This window comes from Pelophylax lessonae, assembly GCF_965119305.1.
Source record: "Pelophylax lessonae genome assembly, chromosome: 4".
Classification (NCBI taxonomy): domain Eukaryota; kingdom Metazoa; phylum Chordata; class Amphibia; order Anura; family Ranidae; genus Pelophylax; species Pelophylax lessonae.
The window spans coordinates 401,488,819-401,512,646 of NC_138771.1; positions in this window are offsets into that span (position 1 = coordinate 401,488,819).

The window sequence follows — 23,828 nt, forward strand, 5'->3', positions numbered from 1 at the left end:
AATAGCATACTGAGGAGAAGGTCTTCTACGAAGGTCATAGTACTTTTTTTGTTGACTATGTGCGTGTGAGATGGTAGTATTAAGTAAACCCAGAGAGTCTTTTATTTGGGTAAGATAGTCTGAGGCTACTGGGTTACTTGATGGAAGGATGCGTGGTGGAAGAATAGTGGGATGAAACCCATAGTTCAAATAGAACGGACTCTGTTTGGTCGTACTGTGGGTTGCGTTGTTGTAGGCAAATTCTGCCAGAGGGAGGAGATCCACTCAATCATCCTGTAGGTATGATGTGTAGCAACGTAAATATTGCTCGATGCACTGGTTGACTCTTTCAGTCTGTCCGTTGGTCTGAGGATGGTAGGGAGAAGTGAGCTTTCGCTCAATTCGTAGTATGTGACATAGTTCTTGCCAAAACTTGGAGATGAATTGTGATCCACGGTCAGACAAAAGAGTTTTTGGAATTCCATGTAACTTAAAGACATGTTTCATCAGTAGTTCCGCTGTTTGTTTGGACGAAGGTAGTCTGCGAATAGCAACGAAATGTGCCATCTTTGTCAGATGGTCCACTGACACTAAAATGGTATTAAATCCTTTGGAAGGTGGTAGTTCTACTATAAAGTCCAAGGACACAACTTCCCATGGAGTCTGGGGTATTGGTAGACTGCATAGTAGACCGGATGGTTTTGTAGTGTCAATTTTGGACCTGGCACAGACGTTGCATGAAGAGACAAATTTTTGTATAGATGTCTTCATATCAGGCCACCAAAACTGCCTGGTAAGCAAATTAAGGGTCTTTGTCATACCCATATGTCCTGCCATAGGCACATCATGTGACAATTCCAAGATCTTGGTGCGCATAGTAGGGGGTATGTAGAGTTTGTCGTTGTAGTAGAGGAAACCTTCTGCATCAGCACTTAGTTGTGGTGGAGGTGAATCCAAACCTATACTGTGTAGAATCTCTTCCTTCAAGGAACGGACAACCCCAATAATACGCTTGTAGGGTATTATAGGAACGGAAGGGATTTCGGAGTAATTATCTTCAGTTAATCGTGATAGCGCATCCGCTTTTTTATTCTTGTCTGCAGGTGTGTAGGTCACTAGGAAGTTAAATCTTAGGAAGAATAGTGACCATCGTACCTGCCGGTGGGAGAGGGTTTTGTTAGTCTGAAGATATTGAAGATTTTTATGATCTGTATATATGAGTATTGGTAATCGGGTGCCTTCAAGTAGATGTCGCCAATTCTCCAGAGCCAGTTTTATAGCAAGCAGTTCCTTTTCACCCACTGGGTAATTCACCTCTGGGCTGCTTAGAGATTTTGAGAAGAAGGCGACTGGATGGAGTGGTGAAGTATTCGTTGGTCGTTGGGAGAGTACTGCTCCTACTGCCATATTTGACGCATCTACCTCCAGAATGTATTGGAGGGATGGGTCTGGATGGCGTAGTATGGGAGCAGAGGTAAAGCTTGTTTTTAACAAGCGAAAAGCTTCATTTGCTTCATCTGACCATTTGAATGGTTTCTTAATACTTGTGAGTTGTGTGAGAGGTCTCACAATGGCAGAGAAGTTCTTGATGAACTTTCTATAGAGGTTTGAAAATCCAAGGAATCGCTGTAGTGCTTTGCGGGTTATTGGTATAGGCCAATCCTGAATGCAGGATATCTTACTCATATCCATCTTGATTCCTGTTTTGGATATGATGTATCCTAGGAATAATACTTCTTCTTTATGAAATAAGCATTTTTTTAGTTTCACGTATAGATTGTGTGTGAGTAATCTGGATAACACAAGTCTTACATGTTTTATATGTTCAGACAAGGATCATGAATAAATAAGTATATCGTCCAGATATACCACAACACAGACATCAAGTAAGTCTCTAAAGATATAGTTTATGAATCGTTGGAAGGCTGCAGGAGCGTTACATAGCCCAAATGGCATTACAAGATATTCAAACAATCCGTATCTGGTTCTGAATGCTGTCTTCCACTCATCTCCATCACGGATTCGGATTAGATTGTATGCCCCTTTCAGGTCCAATTTTGAAAAGTAGGTAGCTCCACGCACTTGTTCAATGAGTTCAGGGATAAGCGGCAAAGGATAGCGATCTTTTACTGTAATGGCGTTCAATTGCCTATAGTCGATAATAAGCCTGAGACTTGAGTCTTTATTGCGGACAAAAAAAAGTCCTGCAGCTGTGGAAGAAGTGGAAGGTCTAATAAAACCTTTTGTCAAATTCTCATCCAAGTATTCCTTGAGATGGGAAAGTTCATCCTGTGAAAGAGGATAAACATGACCAAAAGGCAATTTACTATTTGGGAGAAGATCAATAGTGCAATCATAATCCCTATGGGGAGGCAGTACTTGAGCATTTTTCTCAAGAAAAACTTCGGACAGATCCTGATAGCATAGTGGTGCAATCTCATCTGACACCACAGACAGGATCTTTCCATAAGACGGGAGGTTACACGTACTCTCGCAATAGTAAGAGAGGAAGGTTAGGGTCCGTTTCTTCCAATCTATGGTTGATGTGTGTGTAACCAGGGAAGTCCCAAAACAATGGGAAAATGGGGCGAAGATAATAGGTCGAAGGTAGTGGTCTCCGTATGAGACTCGTTAGTGGTGACTAGGAGTGCTTGTGTCTGATTAGTGATTGGGCCAGAAGATAACGGAATACCGTTAATAAGACTCACAGAGACAGGCTTAGGTTTTGAAATAATAGGTACTTTATTTAAAGTAGCAAAACGTATATCGATATAATTTCCACAAGATCCTGTGTCGATCATGGCTTTAGTGGTAATCCTAGTCTGGTCCCACTGCAATGTCAAACGAACAAAAAGATAAGGGTTAGTAAATGAAGTTGTCAATCTCCCTAGGAGGACATGTGAACACTCACCCTCTTTTTTGCGGACAAGGGGACAGACGCTTATCATGTGATCCGGGGATGCGCAGTACAAGCAAAGATTACTGGATCGTCTCCTGGCTCTTTCAGTAGCTGATAAAGGTGGGCGTATGGTTCCTACCTCCATAGGAGTAGGGTCAACGGCCGAAATCCGAGAAGGACTGGACAATGGCATTCCCATTTTTTCAGCCTTTCTTTCCCGCAGCCTCCTGTCTATGTTGATACTAAGTTGTATCAAAGCATCCAGGGTGTCCGGTAAATCCGCTCGGGCGAGCTCGTCTTTAACGGCTTCTGATAGGTCGAGTCTAAATTGAGTTCTCAGAGATGTATCATTACACCCTGAATCAAGGGTCCATCTTTTGAACTCTGCTACAAAGTCTTCTACAGGTCTCCTACCTTGTTTCAAGGACCTCAATTGAATATCGGCAGTACTCTGCCTATTGGGGTCATTATATAGACTAGCGAGTTCCGCTAGGAATAAAGCATAGGAGTTGAGAAGCTGATCATTTTTCTCAAAGAGAGAGTCTGCCCAGGCCCGTGGATCACCCGTTAGGTATGAAATAATAGTACAGACTTTGATATGATCAGTAAGGTAGGTAAGAGGTTTTAGCAAGAAAAGTAACTGACAGGCGTTTTTGAATTCACAAAATTTTTTGCGATCACCTGTAAACACTAGAGGAGGATTTATTTTGGGTTCAGGGGGCTGAGCAGCGGCAAGTTGTGATAGACGGGTTACCTGCTGCTTCAGAGCCTGATTATCTTCTTTTAATTCAGTAAGAGCGTGTATTAACGCAGTCACTTGTTGTTTTAATTGTGTCACTTGAGTGGGTAAATCTGCTGAATCCATTTTAGGTTCGTTCAATCTGTAACGCTCCTGCGTTTTCTGAAACAAGATGGATTTGCAGCTGCAGAAAAACTCCACTCAGCAGTCATGTAGAGATACGTTGAAATACCAATTCCAACTCCCAAGACTCATCACTGTGGTCTGTCTGATTCAGCATACAAATATACACACTCAATAAGATGTTCCTGGAGTGATAGATGTATATAGCAGTATAGTGGTGATGAGCTGAAGAGACAGGTATGAACAGTGACAATAGGTGAACAGCAGTTGAGAGAAATGTTCATGAGAGCATAGATGGTAACAGGTAGGATGCAGATAGGTTAGCAATCATGTATGGTAGTAGGTGGTAGGATAGCAGATGACATACAAGAGAGACTAACCCAGTGCAAGGATAGATGTTAGTAGGCTCAAGAGCTAGCAATCTAATTAGTGCAGATGATAGTAACAGTCCTTAATATGCAGAGCTAGATAGTGTAAGCTTAGTAGGAAGGTTATGGAGGATTCCCCATGCGGGGTACTTATCACTAATAGCAAGCAGTAGTAGAGAGGTTCGGTATGAGCGAGTGATCCGGTAGCGGGATACAGGGATCAGTAGGGAGGTTCCGACAGCGAGGTACGCTTGCAAGCATATGAGCTTCAAGGCAGGTCAGCAACAAGGCACATTGAACGAACATGTGAGTGAGAACGCCGGCGGTTGAAATAGCCGCTCTGCGGCGCTCAGTGATGACAGCATCGGTCTTAAAGGTGTATGCGCACCTACCAGAAGAGAATGGTGGGACGCATACACTGAAGTGGAAAGTGCAATAGGGGTACCAGAGGTACCAGAACATTACAATTGGGCCCTCGATTCATTGGTCCTTTTAGGGTAATTGCTAGAGTCGGACCAGTCTCCTATCGGTTGAAATAGCCCTCCTCGGGGGGCTTGTCCATCGGAGCTGGACGCATAAGAGGAGAGCTCCGCCGGTACCAACTTTTATCTACAGCCATCCTCCAAATCTACACATCCCACGGACAATTCAATGACATCAGGGGACTTCTCTAACCCCCAGCTACACTTTGTGCCCAATATTACGGTATCACTATTGGAGGTGCAGAAGAGCAGCTCCGCCGAGCAAACGATATAATCCACTGCAATCCTCAGCTTTTGAGGCAAATAGAGGACCATCGCCACCCTACTAAGCCTCCCTAGACTCTGGGGAACCTGCTCAGCCAAAGATTTCGAACATTGAGCCATCGGGAGCGGAATTCCACTCGAGGCCTAGTCAAGCCAAAAGCCGCGGACTTTCCTAAAAGGGGCACCCGGCCGCGAGTGGGGACCCAGTAAGGCCACCTCCTTATTATACAGACCACACAAAGGCATCTTCACAGGCCGACCGTAAGCTGCCACAGACGGCCCACTTAACCCACAGGATCTTACAGCCACAATCTAGCTTGCATGCACCGCCATATTGACCGCATGTCAGACTAAATTCCGTAAGGGACAAACTCCAAAATTTTTCTCGTATGGGAACAGAACGAACGCTTTTCATTTAATGTGTACCGAGTTTCCTACAAGAAAAATGAAAAAAGAAAGACTACGCATGATCAGGAACAATACACAACAAAAAGAAAAGCCTTTGCGTGATTTTCTTATAGTGTGTACCCCACTTAAGAATGGTCCCTTTAAGGAAATGGTCCTCTCAATATGACACCGAGCAGGTATGTATCACGTAGCAATGCTCAAAGTACTTGGCAGGACTGTATGGAACTAGTGTTCACCAAAGACAGAGCCAAATTGAAGATAGAGTATATTGTGTAGTATTTATTAAAAGTATGAATAAATGGGTAAGGATTAAAAACATAAAGATTGAAGATGTACCTGCGCTTAGGAAAGAACTATGTATCTATATGTCCTGTGTGTACTCACATGCAAACTAATACAGGCCGACACTTACTTCTGTATACTGTGAATGCCTAATGTACCTCTAGCCATCAAATACACTACGTTCTTTGCACAACACAATAGTGAGACAAAAAAGTATTTATAGAGGACCAGGATGCTGCTCTACAAATCACTTCAGGCGAGACGTGTCTGGACACTGCCCAGGACGTAGAGACACTCTGAGTTGAATGAGCCGTAATCGCCACTGGAGGGGTCAAGTCCTTAGCCCTATAATCCCATTGGATAGTCTGGATGATCCAAGAAGAGATGGACCTTGAAGAAGCCCGAAGACCCTTGTTCTTTCCACCGAAAGTGACAAACAAATGATCTAACTGTCGAAAGGAGATCGTAGCTTCCAGATACTGTTTGAGGCAATTTCCAACATCCAGTGGATGGACAGAAGAACCTTCTTCTTGCCTAAAAGTAGGCAGAACTATTTCCGTGTTTTCATGAAAAACTGAAGTAACCTTCGGTCTAGTCTCCAGCATAGGGATTAAGACTACCCTGTCTGGAAAAAAGGTTAGAAAGGGCTTCTGTGCCCCTAAAGCTCAGATTTCAGAGTCTCTCTTCGCCAATGTAATGGCTACCAGGAACACGGTCATCAATGTCAACTGATGGTAAGAGTTTCATCTGTGTCACGTAGTCGTTGTGATAGAAAGTCCAGAACTAAGGGGAGATCCCACTTAGGAAACCTTGGCTTTTTCTAGGGCCTGAGTCTCATTGCCCCTTTGAAGAATTGTCGGACTAGCGTATGGGTAGCCCAAGAAATGCCTGTAAAGGCTGAAATAGCCGAGACCTGAACTCTCAGAGAACTCACTGATAGAGGAAGATCTAGACCAGACTGTAGAAAGCTTAGCACATCCTGAATCCTGATGGATGAATGAGGGTTGGACCTAGTAGCCAGATGCGAGGAAAATCTTGACTAAATTCTCTCATACACTTTATTAGTTGAACTCCGTCTGGCATTCAAAAGTGTAGAGATGGCCTCTTCAGGGCACCCTAATGCTTGTAGCCTTCCCCTCTCAACAGCCAAACCTTCAGTTGCAGCCGGGCTGGACAAGGATGCAATATGGTGCCTTGAGATAGCAGATCTTGCCTGGGAGGTAGAGGGATCGGATCCTGAATACTGAGGAGTGTTAGAAGAGGGAACTAGGGCCTGTTGGGCCAGAATGGAATCACCGCCACTATTTCCGCTGCTTCCGACCTGAGTCTCCGGAGAAACTGAAGGATTATGGGAACTGGGGGAAAGGCATATGCCCTGTTGAACCTCCAACAATCCGTGAGGGCGTCTATCCCTAGAGCTTGAGGATCCCTGAACCTCGCATAATATTTTTTCAACTTGCGGTTGCGAGGAGAGGCAAAAAGGTCTACCTCTGGTGAGAACCCCAGGCTCAGGATCCACTCGAAGACCTCTTCGTGGAGAGACCACTCGTTGTTGTCCAACTGCACACGAGATAGAAAGTCGGCTTGGACATTTTGGACTCCCGGAACGTATACTGCTGACAGGTCGGACAAGTTCTTTTGAGCCCAGACCATAATTGGTTCCACCTCTCGCAGCAAGGACCAACTGCGTGTCCCTCCTTGCTTCCTTATGTATGCGACTGCTGAGGTGTTGTCCAGTCTTAGCATCACTGGATGACCTTTTGTCAAGTGAGGAAACGCTTTTAAAGCTTGAAGGGCCGCCCGTAGCTCCAGAATGTTGGACACTATCCCCTGGGAGGGGAATTTCCATTTGCCCTGAGCCACTTCCGAGAGGCAATGAGCCCCCCAACCTGTGCTGCTGGCATCCGATGTTACCACAACCCATGAGGTTTGTACAAGAGAATGGCAGCATAGAAGATGCTCCCGCTGCAGCCACCACGGAAGACTTGCTCTCATGGCTGGGGTCAGGAAGATGGTCTGATCCAGATGCCAGGTGTCCCATTGACGAAGGAAGCCTTTTTGGAATGGCCTCATTCTCCATAGGGCCCACTTTACCATGGGAGCTACAGCCACCATGGTCCCGATAATTCTCAGGCACTGACGTGCTTGGAGGTGAGGTGATGAGAGGTCACGGAGAATTCTGTCCCTGACCACTGTGATTTTCTCCTCCGGAAGGGAGACTGTTGCTGTCAGTGTATTGAACAAGGCCCCAAGGTAGACGAGGGACTGGGTGGGAATAAGATGACTTTTCTCCAAATTTAGCAGCCACCCAAACATCTGAAGGGTGGACACCTTTTGGTCCAGGTGCATCAACAGCTGAGATTTGTCTTGGGACAGGAGGAGCAGATCGTCCAAGTAATGGCTCAAGCGAATGCCCTTTGTTCTTAATAGAGATACCACAGCCAGCAAAACTTTCGAGAAGGTTCGTGGAGAAGTGGAGAGCCCGAAGGGGAGGCAAGTGAACTGAAGGTGTAATTGATTGACGGAAAACCGGAGGTATTTCTGGAAATCTTCTGCAACAGGGACATGGAAATAGGCGTCCTTTAAATCTATAGACACCATCCAGTCTGCAGGTTGAACCGCCTGTTGGATTGAAAGAAGAGTTTCTATCTTGAACCTTTCCTTTCTGATAAATTGATTTAGAAAGGTCAGATCTATGACCGGCCTCCGTGTTCCGCTTTTCTTGCGGACCAAGAAAAGAGGGGAGTAGATTCCCTGGCCGCACTCTGATTCTGGTAAAGAGACGACAGCCCCTTGAGAAACCAGTGACTCTATGTAGGAAAATAGTGCCTGGCGCTTCTCTCCTAAGGGTGGCAGGGAGGTAGGAAGAAACTTTGGTCTTGGTGTTTCTCTGAAAGTCCACTTGTGCCCGTACGTGACTGTCCTGACAGTCCAGGCGTCTCGGATTGAGGCCGCCCAGACATGCCGGAAGTGTAGCAACCGAGCCCCCACCCGACATGCCTGAGCGGGCCCAATCTCAAAAAGACTTGGCCGTATCATGTTCACCAGAGGGGACACTCTTAGAAGGTTTCCGCGAGGAGGTTTGTCTTGCTCTCCAGTTGCGACCAAATTCTCTGCCAGGCCTATAGGTGCGTGCTTCCCTGGCACAGTCAGGGACATACCTTCTGGGTTGTCCTTTCCTTGGATTGAGAGGGTGCCGATCCTGAGGAAGGAAGCCAGACTTGCCGCCCGTAGCCCTGGTTATGTAACGTTCATGCGTTTTTGTTTGTGGATGGATTTACAGCTGCAGAATTATTACACTCAGTAGCCTTGTAGAGAATCTGTTGAACAACATATCCAACTCTCAGGACTTCATCACCGTGTACAGCCTGTTATATACTATATATAAGTATATATAGAGTATATGAGGATATATAGATGAGAGACAGGCTATTGTATGGTGAGCACTAGAAGTAGTATAGGAGAGTTGCAGGTGATGGTAAGCAGATAGGTTCTGATGTCAAGTATAGTGCAGATGGTAAGAGGACACAGATGGAGTATACTTTAGACAGAGTAACCTAGTGCAAGGATAGTTCAAGGTAGTCCCAAGAGCTAACAGTCTTATGCAGATGATAGTGAATAGATAGATACAGATAGTCTTGGTAATTGCAGTAGATGTCAGTAGGAGATTGGTTAGTAAGAATCCCCTGCGGGGTACTTATCACTTAGATAGGTTAGGAATAACAGTGTCCATTGGAGAGGGGTGATCCCTTAGCGAGATACGGATCACCAGCGAGGTTTCCGGCTTTAGTTCAGCAAGGAAGGTATGTCAGCAGCTCCGACTTCTCAGGCGTAGGTGCGATGAACATGTGGGTTTGAACGAGCGATGAGTGAGAGCAAACCGGCGATTGAAATAACCGCTCATAGCGGCGCTCGGCAGTGATGTCATCCGGTCTTAAAGGTGTATGCGTCCTTTGTTATACAAGATGGGATGCAAAGAGAGGAGAAATATGGGAACAAGGGTACCATAGGTACCGGAACATTACAGTACCCCCCCCTTAAGGCCGGCTCCGGAAGGCCTCTAGAACTGGTTTTTCCGGATATTTCGAGTGGAAATTGCGAATCAGTCTAGGGGCATGGATATCGGAGGTATCCAGCCAGGTGTCATCTTGGGGCCCATAATTCTTCCATCGTACAAGATACTGGAGTCTTCTTCTATTGAAACGGGAATCCAAAATTTCTTTTATCTCAAATTCTTCTCCACCCTCCACTTGTACAGGAGGTGGAGGTGAGATAGTAGGCCTTATTCCTTGGTTAGGAACATGGGGCTTCAGTAGAGACACATGGAAGACAGGATGTATATTGAGGTCTACTGGCAATGTGAGTTGTACTGCAGCTTTTCCAATAAGCTTCTCTATTGGAAAAGGTCCCAGAAATAGAGGTCCAAGTTTTTTACTAGGGATCTTTAGTCTCAGATTTTTTGTAGAAAGCCAAACAAGATCCCCAATGGCATATTGGGGAGAGGGTTTCCTACCGAGGTCGTAGTATTTTTTTTGTTGGCTATGAGCATGAGATATGGTATTGTTGAGTAATCCCAGAGAATCCTTTATCTGGGCAAGATAATCAGATGCTACTGGATTACTTGGTGGTAAGATACGTGGAGGAAGGAGTGTGGGATGAAACCCATAATTCAGGTAAAAAGGACTTTGCTTAGTAGTGCTATGAGTAGCGTTGTTATAGGCGAATTCCGCCAGTGGGAGGAGATCTGCCCAATCGTCCTGTAGATACGAAGTATAGCAACGCAGGTACTGTTCAATGCACTGGTTAACTCTCTCTGTCTGTCCGTTGGTCTGAGGGTGGTAGGGAGAAGTAAGGTTACGCTCTATTCGCAGTATCTGACATAGAGCTAGCCAAAACTTTGAGATGAATTGTGAACCACGGTCAGACAGCAGTGTTTTTGGAATACCATGTAACTTAAAGACATGTTTCACAAGTAATTCCGCTGTTTGTTTGGATGAAGGTAGTTTTCGGATAGGGGTGAAATGTGCCATCTTGGTCAGATGGTCCACTGATAACAAGATGGTGTTGAATCCTTTGGAAGGTGGTAGTTCCACTATGAAATCTAAGGATACCACTTCCCACGGAACCTGGGGTATTGGTAAACTACAAAGTAATCCTGATGGTTTCGTGTTGTCAATTTTAGACCTTGCACAGATATCACAAGATGAAACGAACTTTTTTATGGTTGTCTTCATGTCTGGCCACCAAAATTGCCTAGTGAGTAGATTGAGTGTTTTAGTCATACCCATATGTCCTGCCATAGGTACATCATGCGACAATTCTAAGATCTTGGTTCGCATAGTAGGGGGTATGTATAATTTATCGTTGTAGTAGAGGAAGCCTTCTGCGTCAGTAGTTAGTTGTGGTGGAGGTGAATCCAACCCTATGCTGTGCAAAATCTCCTCCTTCAGTGAGCGAACGACTCCGATAATACGTTCAAGTGGTATTATAGGAACTGAGGGAATCTCAGTGCAATCTTTCTCGGCTAGTCGTGAGAGTGCATCCGCTTTTTTATTTTTGTCTGCGGGCGTGTAAGTTACTAAAAAATTAAATCTCAGAAAGAATAACGACCACCGTACCTGCCGGTGGGAAAGAGTTCTATTAGTCTGAAGGTATTGGAGGTTTTTGTGATCAGTATATATCAGAATTGGCAATTGAGTGCCCTCAAGTAGATGTCTCCAATTCTCTAATGCCAGTTTTATGGCTAATAACTCCTTCTCACCAACTGGGTAGTTCACCTCGGGGCTACTTAATGACTTTGAAAAGAAAGCAACTGGGTGAAGAGGTGAGGAGTTTGTTGGTCGTTGTGAGAGAACTGCTCCTACTGCCATATTAGACGCATCTACCTCCAAGATGTATTGAAGGGATGGGTCTGGATGGCATAGTATGGGGGCAGTAGTAAAGCTTGATTTCAGCAGAGAGAATGCTCCATTTGCTTCTTTTGACCAATTAAATGGTCTCTTGGTGCTTGTAAGTTGTGTGAGAGGTTTCACAATCGCAGAGAAGTTTTTAATGAATTTCCTATAGTAATTAGAGAATCCTAGGAACCTTTGTAATGCTTTGCGAGTGGTTGGCACAGGCCAATCCAGAATGCAGGATATTTTGCTCATGTCAATTTTGATTCCACTTTTAGATATAATATATCCTAGGAATAGTACCTCCTCTTTATGAAACAGACATTTCTTTGATTTAACATATAAGTTATGTGCAAGTAGTCTTGACAACACAAGTCTCACATGTTTTATGTGCTCAGGTAAGGAATGAGAATAGATAAGTATATCGTCCAAATATACTACCACACAAACATCAAGCAAGTCTCGGAATATATCGTTTATAAAACGTTGGAAGGCTGCGGGGGCATTACATAGCCCAAATGGCATTACAAGGTACTCAAACAGTCCGTATCTGGTTCTGAATGCCGTCTTCCATTCATCCCCTTTACGGATTCAAATTAAATTGTATGCCCCTTTTAGGTCCAATTTTGAAAAGAAAGAAGCCCCACGCACCTGTTCGATAAGTTCAGGAATAAGAGGTAAAGGATAACGATCCTTTATTGTGATGGCATTTAATTGTCTGAAATCAATGATAGGCCCAAGGCTAGAGTCCTTATTGCGGACAAAGAAGAGCCCAGCAGCAGTGGAGGAAGTAGAAGGTCGGATGAATCCTTTTGCCAAGTTTTCATCCAGATACTCCTTAAGGTGAGAGAGTTCATCCTGTGAGAGAGGATATACATGTCCGTAAGGCAACTTGCTATTAGGGAGCAGATCGATACAACAATCATAGTCCCTATGAGGAGGTAGCATTTGAGCGTTTTTCTCAAGGAAAACCTCCGATAAATCTTGATAATACTTAGGAATAATGTCATCTGGCAGTACAGACAGGATCCTATCATGTGTGGGGAGGTTACACGTCGTCTCGCAATAGTGAGAAGAGAAGGCCAACGTTCTTGTTTTCCAATCGATGATTGGTTGATGTATGTGTAACCAGGGAAGTCCCAAAATGATTGGAAAATGTGGCGAAGTTAATACATCAAAGGTGGTGGTCTCCACATGAGACTCGTCAGCAGTTACAAGAAGTGCCTGTGTCTGACTGGTGATAGGACCAGAGGATAAAGGGGTACCGTTAATAAAACTAACAGAGACAGGTTTGGGTTTTGAAATAATAGGTATTTTATTAAGGGAGACAAAACAAATGTCAATGTAGTTTCCACAAGATCCTGTGTCAATCATAGCCTTGGTGGTGATCCTAGTTTGGTCCCACTGCAATGTTAATTGAACAAAAAGATAAGGATTAGGAAAGGAAGTTGTGAGTCCCCCTAGTAAGACATTTGAACACTCACCCTCTTTTCTGCGGACAAGAGGACAGTCGTTTACCAGATGATTCGGGGATGCGCAGTACATGCAAAGATGTTCGGTTTTCCTCCTGGCACGTTCAGAAAGGGTCAGAGGTGGACGTATCATTCCTACTTCCATAGGAGTAGGGTCAGCAGGCAACATCCGAGAAGGACTGGAAAATGGTGAGCCCATCTTCTCAGCCTTTCTTTCTCGTAGTCGTCTGTCAATATTGATACTGGTCTGGATCAGTCCCTCTAGAGTGCCAGGTAAATCCGCTCGGGCGAGCTCGTCTTTAACGGCCTCAGATAGGCCGAGTCTAAACTGCGTTCGCAAAGATGTGTCGTTCCACCCTGAATCAGGGGACCATCTTTTAAAATTCGCCACGAAATCTTCAACAGGTCTCCTTCCTTGTTTTAGGTCCCGTAACTGGGTGTCAGCAGTACTCTGCTTGTTGGGGTCTTCATATAAAGTAGCAAGTTGTGCTAGAAATAAGGGATAAGAATTAAGGAGTGGATCATCCTTTTCAAAGAGAGCATCTGCCCAGGCCCGGGGTTCACCCGTTAAATAGGAGATGATGGTACAAACCTTAATTTGGTCAGTGGTGTAGGTTAGAGGTTTTAACAAAAAAAACAATTGACATGCCTTTTTAAATTCACGGAATTTGCTCCGATCACCAGAAAACACTATAGGAGGGTTTATCTTAGGCTCACGGGGCTGAGCAGCAGGAGGCTGTGTGAGACGGCCAAGCTGCTGTCTCAAGGTTTGATTGTCATTTTTTACCTCTGTAAGCGCATGGATCAATGCATCTACTTGCTGTTTTAATTGTAGTACATGAGTGGATAATTCTGCTGAATCCATATTTTTTTAAGGGCTCGTTCAATCTGTAACGTTCATGCATTTTTGTTTGTGGATGGATTTACAGCTGCAGAATTATTACACTCAGTAGCCTTGTAGAGAATCTGTTGAACAACATATCCAACTTTCAGGACTTCATCACCGTGTACAGCCTGTTATATACTATATATATATTAATAGATGTTTTATGGAGGGATAGAGTATATGAGGATATATAGATGAGAGACAGGCTATTGTATGGTGAGCACTAGAAGTAGTATAGGAGAGTTGCAGGTGATGGTAAGCAGATAGGTTCTGATGTCAAGTATAGTGCAGATGGTAAAAGGACACAGATGGAGTATACTTTAGACAGAGTAACCTAGTGCAAGGATAGTTCAAGGTAGTCCCAAGAGCTAACAGTCTTATGCAGATGATAGTGAATAGATAGATACAGATAGTCTTGGTAATTGCAGTAGATGACAGTAGGAGATTGGTTAGTAAGAATCCCCTGCGTGGTACTTATCACTTAGATAGGTTAGGAATAACAGTGTCCATTGGAGAGGGGTGATCCCGTAGCGAGATACGGATCACCAGCGAGGTTTCCGGCTTTAGTTCAGCAAGGAAGGTATGTCAGCAGCTCCGACTTCTCAGGAGTAGGTGCGATGAACATGTGGGTTTGAACGAGCGATGAGTGAGAGCAAACCGGCAATTGAAATAGCCGCTCATAGCGGCGCTCGGCAGTGATGTCATCCAGTCTTAAAGGTGTATGCGTCCTTTGTTATACAAGATGGGACGCAAAGAGAGGAGAAATATGGGAACAAGGGTACCATAGGTACCGGAACATTACAGGTTATTGCCTCATCCAGCTTATTCCCAAAGAGGGAAGAACCCCCAAAAGGAATACGACACCAGACTTGTTTGGAATCTGGGCCAGCCATCCAAGGACGAAGCCACAGAACTCTCTTGGCTGTTACTGAGGACAGCATAACCCTGGCCAACAGACGTATAAGGTCAATAGATGCCTCCCCCAGAAAAGACGAAGCCATCTTAAGTTCCTGAATCGGGGAACTTCTGGCAGCCTCCTCAGAAAAGCTCCGGAAGGACTCATCCACTGAGTCAGACCACAACTCCATTGCTTTGGATAATGAGGCCAAGGCCAGTGCCGGCTTGCAGGCCATCCCCGCAGTCAGGTAGATTAGTTTGATATATATTTTTTTGTGCATAATACATTTTTTTTACTATTTCTTATATGTTATGTATTCAAAGTAATGGTTAGGAAGTTTAAGAAGTAGTGCTGCACTGTTTTGTATTAAATATTGCTTTGGGCTTGGTATCACAAGCTTTTTAGTGTTAGCAGCTAAAGAGAAAGTGGTATACCTAAGCGCAGAGATTTCTTTGTTTTATATCAGGCAGGGAACACCCTAGCACAGACCATCTTGCTAACGCTAGGTATACATGATCTGAGTCAGCCAGTTCAGCAAGGAACTGACCAACATTCGGACAGTGTGTACAGCTGCCTGTCCAACAGAAGCTGGTCCAACGACCAACAGCAGTCCCCCTGTCAGTACACAATAGTTCAGCGGGGAGATCGCCACACTAACATCGCATAGTTTGTTCGGCCCGCTGGGTTAAATGTAAAAAACTTAACATGTGTACCAGACTTAAAGTAGCAGGGGTTTCCATAGACCATAAAGTTATAAGAAGGATAACTCAGAAGGTAAACAATGAGAAAGGCTGATTAGAGAATTGATAGAGAAGTTTGGATTTAGCAATAGAGATGTACCGAACGGTTCGCCGGCGAACAGTTCCCGGCGAACTTTGAACGTTCGCGTTCGCCGCTGCGGGCGAACATATGCGATGTTCGGTCCGCCTCCTATACATCATCATTGAGGCAAACTTTGACCCTGAACATCACAGTCAGCAGACACATTCCAGGCCAATCAGCATACCTCCCTCCCACACCCTCCCACCTCCTATAAATAAGCAAGGGCAGCATCCATTTTAGATCATTTCTGTGTTACTGAGAGCAGGGAAAGTGCTGGTGCTGCTGCTGTTATAGCTGGGGACAGTTCCCGGTCTTGTTAGCCAGTGTTCTTGGTACACTCCTGCTGTAAGGACAGCACCCCAAAAAGCCCTTCCTAGGGCTGGTATTTGAGGGTTTTTTTGGATATATATATATATATATATCTATTGTCCCCAAAAGCCCTTTTGAGGGCTGGTATTTGTGTAATTTTTTTTGTTCTGTGATATATATATATATATATATATATAGTCCCCAAAAGCCCCTTTGAGGGCTGGTATTTGAGTATTTTTTTAATATATATATATATATATATATATATATATATATGTAGCATGTCTAGAACCAGAAAAAAAAGATCATATAGGTGTAAAAGGGGTTCCCACCATCCCTGCTCTACTGAAAAATTATCTTTTTTTCTGGTTCTGGACATGCTACAGAGCTGAAACTTCACAGGTACACTTTTTAGACCCCCTAGACACTAAATCACACAAAAAAAGTTCTTAAAAATTGTCATTTTTTAAAGAGAGCCAATTATTGGAAAAAAAAAAACTTAACAAAAAAAATTTCTTTATTTCTTTGGATTTATTGTCTGGGGGGTCTAAAAAGTGTACCTGTGAAGTTTCAGCTCTGCAGCATGTCCAGAACCAGGAAAAAAAGATCATATAGGTGTAAAAGGGGTTCCCACCATCCCTGCTCTACTGAAAAATTATCTTTTTTTCTGGTTCTGGACATGCTACAGAGCTGAAACTTCACAGGTTCACCTTTTAGACCCCCTAGACACTAAATCACACAAAAAAGTTCTTAAAAATTGTCATTTTTGATAGAGAGCCAATTATTGGAAAAAAAAACTTAACAAAAAAAAATTTCTTTGGATTTATTGTCTGGGGGGTCTAAAAAGTGCACCTGTGAAGTTTCAGCTCTGTAGCATGTCCAGAACCAGAAAAAAAATAGAATCAGGGTTAGGGCTAGGGTTAGGGTTAGGGCTAGGGTTAGGGTCAGGGCTAAGGTTAGGGTTATTTTTAGTGCTTAGGGTTAGAGTTAGAGGGGTAGGGGTAGGGCTACTAACTCTAACCCTAAGTATCTCACCATAACCCTGACCCTAGCCCTAACCCTAACCCTAACCCTAACCCTAGCCCTAACCCTAACCCTAACCCTAGCCCTAACCCTAATTCGTATTTTTTCTGGTTCCGGACATGCTACAGAGCTGAAACTTCACAGGTACACTTTTTAGACCCCCCAGATGCTAAATCCACAGAAATTTTTTATTTTTATTTTTTTTTAATTTTTCCAATAATTGGCTCTCTATCAAAAAATTTAAATTTTTAAGAACTTTTTTTTGTGTGATCCCTCTCCGGCATGCCACAGTCCAGGTGTTTGTCCCCTTGAAACAACTTTTCCATTACTATTGTGGCCAGAAAGAGTCCCTGTGGGTTTTAAAATTCGCCTGCCTATTAAAGTCTATGGCGGTTCGCAATGTTCGCTGGTTCGCGAACATTCGCCGATGTTCGCGTTCGCCGTTCGCGAACAGCGAATTTTATGTTCGCGACATCACTATTTAGCAAATGGCAGTTCCATTAGAGTTTACATACACTTCAAGGACTCATTCATACTTGTGGCTGTGTAGGGTGGTAAAAATAGGGGGTAGATCTGTGGTTTTAAACCCCCTCCCTCGTAACTCAGCACAGTGACTGGAGGGGGATCTACTCGTGCTGTGGCAACAATTATACCTCTACACACTCGATGGGGGAATGCAACCTAATAAAATAGGAACTTCCTCCTCCTCCCACTTCTTCTACCACTTTTGGAAACAGTTTTCTTTTTTTCTGGGAGCTGGTACCTAGTTTTGACAGGTACTCACTCCTGCTTCCACTCAGATCGCCTAAGAGATCAGAGCAAAAGTTTGCCCCCACTCCCTACCTGTCTGCAACCTCCTGGGACACAATACAGGTCCCAGGAGGCTGCGGCACGGCCATACGCAGTAGAAAGCTGGCTGTGAAGCCACGGCAGGCTTCCCACAAGCGAGATGGGGACCCAAAGACCAGCGAAGAACTGGCCTGGGTGAGGACATCATTGGATCCCTGGACTGGTAAGTGTTTGTTTTATTAAAAGCCAGCAGCTACAGTATTTGTAGTTGCTCTTAATTTTTTTTTTTTTAGAAACAACTGAGGCTCTTCTTTAAACTGGAACTAAACCATCCTATCCTTTTCAGCCAAGGAAGCTGACATCTTAAGCTGGCAATACATTATACAATTTTCTTGTTCAGTTTCCATTAGATGTGCCTTGAACTATGTAGTGCAAGGGCCTGCCTGACTGCATACAAATTGAAAGTGTTTAGGTTTGACCGTATATTACATGGTTTTGGTAAATCTAAAGGAAAGTTGAACAAGAAAATGGTATTGTATATGGTCAGCCTTCGCCTCTGTTTGATCTGCAACTGCCATAGTGTTGCACATGTGATCAGTTATGCCATCAGCCATTTGATGGTTTGAGAGATTGGTTAAGAGCAGAAGCAATGTGACAGCATTTCCAGCTTGCGCGGAATGTAACTGTTTTTTTTTTAAACAAATAAATTGATGGGTTTAGTTCTGCTTTAAAGTGGAACTTTATTTCAACTATGGAAAATCTGTGAACAGGCAGGATTTTTAATGCAGAAGAGACATATACATAGTTACATAGTAGGTGAGGTTGAATAAAGACAATAGTCCATCCAGTTCAACCTGTGTAGGTGTGTGTGGCCGTAATCATCTCACATACCCCTGAATGTTCTGATCCTTGAGATGTACGTTTAAGAGTCTTTTGAAAGCCACCATACTTCCGCAGAAACCACCTCTTGTGGTAAAGAATTCCACAATCTTGTAGTCCTAACAGTAAATCGTCTACCAAGACTCCCAGATCTTTCTCCATTTTTGATTCCCCCAAGGGATCCCCCCCTAACGTGTATTGTGCTTTTATGTTTTTAGTCCCCAAGTGCAAAACCTTACACTTCTCCACATTAAACCTAATTTGCCATGTCGTTGCCCACTCTGTTATTTTGTCCAGGTCATTCTGTAGGATATCTGCTTCATGCTGTGCAGTTATTGCCCTTCCCAATTTTGTGTCATCTGCAAAAACTGATATTGAACTACTGATCCCCTCCTCAATGCTGTTTATGAATAAATTGAACAAGGTTGGCCCCAGGACTGAGCCTTGGGGGACCCCGCTTACCACCTCAGACCAGTCTGAGTATGAGCTGTTTATTACCACCCTTTGGACACGCCCTTTTAGCTAGATCCGTATCCAAGAGCAAACCCTGCGGTCGATACTTGCAGACCTTATTTTATAAATAAAGCGCTTGTGGGGAACTGTATCAAATGCCTTAGCGAAATCCAGGTACACCACATCCACTGGTCTCACCCTATCTAGCTCACAGCTCACCTCCTCGTAGAATGTTAAGAGATTGGTTTGACAAGAACGCCCATTTGTAAACCCGTGCTGATTACTGCTGATGATGTTGTTGTCTTTAGCAAACTCTACGATATAGTCCCTTATCATCCCCTCCAGAAGTTTACATACTATCGATGCCAGACTGACAGGCCTATAATTTCCTGGGATATGCCTCTGCCCCTTTTTGAATATCGGTATCACGTTAGCTTTCCTCCAATCCCCTGGTACATTTCCTTTCATTATACTGTCAGCAAAGATCAGGAACAGTGGTCTAGATATAATTTTACTGAGTTCTTTGAGTACTCTCGGATGTACGCCATCCGGGCCTGGTGATTTGTTTATGTTGATTTTATCCAGCCTTTCCCTGATTTCACCCTCTGTTAGCCATAGCGGCAAGACCTGTGTATTACTACTAACCATATAGTCGTGGTCAGTGTACCCCTCCTTTTCCTGTGAAAAGACGGACGAGAAAAAAGCATTCAGCATGGTTGCTTTTTCAGTGTCCTCTGTAACCATCCTCCCATCATCGTTAATTATGTGTGCAATATGCTCTGCCCTAGCTTTTTTGCTGTTGATATATTTAAAGAATTTCTTTGGGTTTTTTTTACTATCCTCCCCTATTTGTCTCTCAAAGTTGATTTTAGCCATTTTGATTTCATATTTACTCCTTGTATTGCTCGAAAGCCGATACTGTGCCCTCTGATTTATATTTCTTGAAGGTCATTTTTTTTCCCCTAATAAGTTTTTTAACGTTACGGTTTAGCCAGCCAGGTTTGGCTTTGTCTCTTCTAAATTTATTTCCCATAGGAATGCACTGTAAGATGCATTTGTTTAATATGTTCCTAAAGCATTCCCATTTTTCCTCCGTGGTCAGTGATCCCAAGGTTTGGTCCCAGTTTACTCTTTCCATCAATGAGCACAATTTTGGAAAGTTTGCCCTTCTGAAGTTTAGGGTTCTTATGTTCCCCACTTGCCTTGTTATATTGTTATTTACGCTAAATGTGATCATCCTGTGATCGCTAGAGCCCAGGTTGCCCTGGACTCCTACCTCCGAGATTAGGTCTAGGTCATTAGTGATCAATAGATCCAGGACTGCATTTTCTCTAGTAGGAGAATCCACCAACTGTGACATGTAGAGTGCCTTGCGAAAGTATTCGGCCCCCTTGAACTTTGCAACCTTTTGCCACATTTCAGGCTTCAAACATAAAGATATAAAACTGTAATTTTTTGTAAAGAATCAACAACAAGTGGGACACAATCATGAAGTGGAACAAAATTTATTGGATATTTCAAACTTTGTTAACAAATAAAAAACTGAAAAATTGGGCGTGCAAAATTATTCAGCCCCTATACTTTCAGTGCAGCAAACTCTCTCCAGAAGTTCAGTGAGGATCTTGGAATGATCTAATGTTGACCTAAATGACTAATGATGATAAATAGAATCCACCTGTGTGAAATCAAGTCTCCGTATAAATGCACCTGCACTGTGATAGTCTCAGAGGTCCGTTTAAAGTGCAGAGAGCATCATGAAGAACAAGGAACACACCAGGCAGGTCCGAGATACTGTTGTGGAGAAGTTTAAAGCCGGATTTGGATACAAAAAGATTTCCCAAGCTTTAAACATCCCAAAGAGCACTGTGCAAGCGATAATATTGAAATGGAAGGAGTATCAGACCACTGCAAATCTATGAAGACCTGGCCGTCCCTCTAAACTTTCAGCTCATACAAGGAGAAGACGGATCAGAGATGCAGCCAAGAGGCCCATGATCACTCTGGATGAACTGCAGATATCTACAGCTGAGGTGGGAGACTCTGTCCATAGGACAACAATCAGTCGTATACTGCACAAATCTGGCCTTTATGGAAGAGTGGCAAGAAGAAAGCCATTTCTTAAAGATATCCATAAAAAGTGTTGTTTAAAGTTTGCCACAAGCCACCTGGGAGACACACCAAACATGTGGAAGAAGGTGCTCTGGTCAGATGAAACCAAAATCTAACAATGCAAAACGTTATGTTTGGCGTAAAAGCAACACAGCTCATCACCCTGAACACACCATCCCCACTGTCAAACATGGCGGTGGCAGCATCATGGTTTGGGCCTGCTTTTCTTCAGCAGGTACAGGGAAGATGGTTAAAATTGATGGGAAGATGGATGGAGCCAAATACAGGACCATTCTGGAAGAAAACCTGATGGAGTCTGCAAAAGACCTGAGACTGGGAGGGAGATTTGTCTTCCAACAAGACAATGATCCAAAACATAAAGCAAAATCTACAATGGAATGGTTCACAAATAAACATATCCAGGTTTTAGAATGGCCAAGTCAAAGACCAGACCTTAATCCAATCGAGAATCTGTGAAAAGAACTGAAAACTGCTGTTCACAAATGTCTCCATCCAACCTCACTGAGCTCGAGCTGTTTTGCAAGGAGAAATGGGCAAAAATTTCAGTCTCTTGATGTGCAAAACTGATAGAGACATACCCCAAGCGACTTACAGCTGTAATCGCAGCAAAAGGTGGTGCTACAAAGTATTAACTTAAGGGGGCTGAATAATTTTGCACGCCCAATTTTTCAGTTTTTTATTTGTTAAAAAAGTTTGAAAAATCCAACAAATTTCATTCCACTTCATGATTGTGTCCCACTTGTTGTTGATTCTTCACAAAAAATTACAGTTTTATATCTTTGTTTGAAGCCTGAAATGTGGCAAAAGGTCGAAAAGTTCAAGGGGGCCAAATACTTTCGCAAAGCACTGTAGTTGTCCTGCAAGATTTCCGTGAATAGACGGGCCTTCTGTGAGTGTGTAGTCCCCTCTTCCCAGTCAATGTCGGGATAATTGAAGTCCCCCAATATGATGACTGATCCCAGTTTTGCCACTTTACCCAACAGTGATATAAATTCCAGCTCTACCTCCTCCCCTTGGTTGGGTGGCCTATAGCAAACCCCCACAATAACTTTTCCCTTTTCTTCTTCCCTATGGAGTTCTACCCACACGGATTCTAACTCCATACTCATACCTTCCGTAATATCACTCCTCTCTATCACCCTTACATTGTTCTTGACATAGAGACATAGCCCTTCCCCTCTTTTTCCTACCCTGTCCTTCCGGTACACCGAATACCCTTGGCTATTGGCCAGCCAGTCATGTGAGGGGTCGAACCAAGTTTCCGTTATTCCCACAAGGTCTATGTCTTCCTCATGTACTAACATTTCCAACTCATCCATTTTATTAGCTAGGCTCCTGGCATTAGCATATACCCCGCTTAATTTTGTGGAAGTTGATTGTGAATGGTGATTATGTTTATTCCTGTTTGGTCTGAGGTTTTCTGTAAGATTCTGGTACCTCTAGTACCCTTATTTACTACTTTCTTTTCAATGCGTCCCACCTTTCCCTTAAGGGGGTACGCATATACCTTTAAGTGCGATGAGGTCACTGCTGAGCGCCGCAGAGCGGCTATTTTAACCGCCGGCGGTCTCACTCACATCGTTCGTTCAACCTGCTTGGCTGTCCACATGCTTGCTAGTGTGTCTCGCTGTCGGAACCTCCAGTTGCTTTCCTTTGCCTTGAACAGACCGGAACCTCGCTCCTGATCCCTGTATCTCGCTACCGGATCACTCCTCATTACCGGACCCCGCTACTAACCTACTCTCTAGTGATAAGTACCCCGCAGGGGAAACCTCCATAAAACCTACTTACACTATATCTATTGCTCACTAAAGACTGTCACTCTCTATGCAATACTAAACCTATCATCTGCACTGTTATTTAGATTGCTAGCTCTTGAGCCTACTAACATCTATCCTTGCACTGGGTTAGTCTCTCCTGTATGTCATCTGCTATCCTACCACCTACTACCATACATGATTGCTAACCTATCTGCATCCTACCTGTTACCATCTATACTCTCCTGAACATTTCTCTCAAGTGCTTGCCATCTACTGTCACTGTTCATACCTGTCCCTTCAGCGCATCACCACTATACTGCTATATACATCTATCACTCCAGGAACATCTTATTGAGTGTGTATATTTGTATGCTGAATCAGGCAGGCCACAGTGATGAGTCTTGGGAGTTGGAATTGGTATTTCAACACATCTCTACATGACTGCTGAGTGGAGATTTCTGCAGCTGCAAATCCATCTTGTTACAAAAATGCAGGAGCGTTACAGATTGAACGAACCCTAAAAATGGATTCAGCAGAAATACCCACTCAAGTGACACAATTAAAACAACAAGTAAATGCATTAATACATGCTCTTACTGAATTAAAAGAAGACAATCAGGCTCTGAAGCAGCAGGTAACCCGTCTATCACAACTTGCCGCTGCTCAGCCCCCTGAACCCAAAATAAATCCTCCCCTAGTGTTTACAGGTGATCGCAAAAAATTTCGTGAATTCAAAAACGCATGTCAGTTACTTTTTTTGCTAAAACCTCGTACTTACCTTACTGATCATATTAAAGTCTGTACTATTATTTCATATCTGACGGGTGATCCATGGGCCTGGGCAGACTCTCTCTTTGAGAAAGATGATCAGCTTCTCAACTCCTATGCTTTATTCCTAGCGGAACTCGCTAGTTTATATGATGACCCCAATAGGCAGAGTACTGCTGATATTCAATTGAGGTCCTTGAA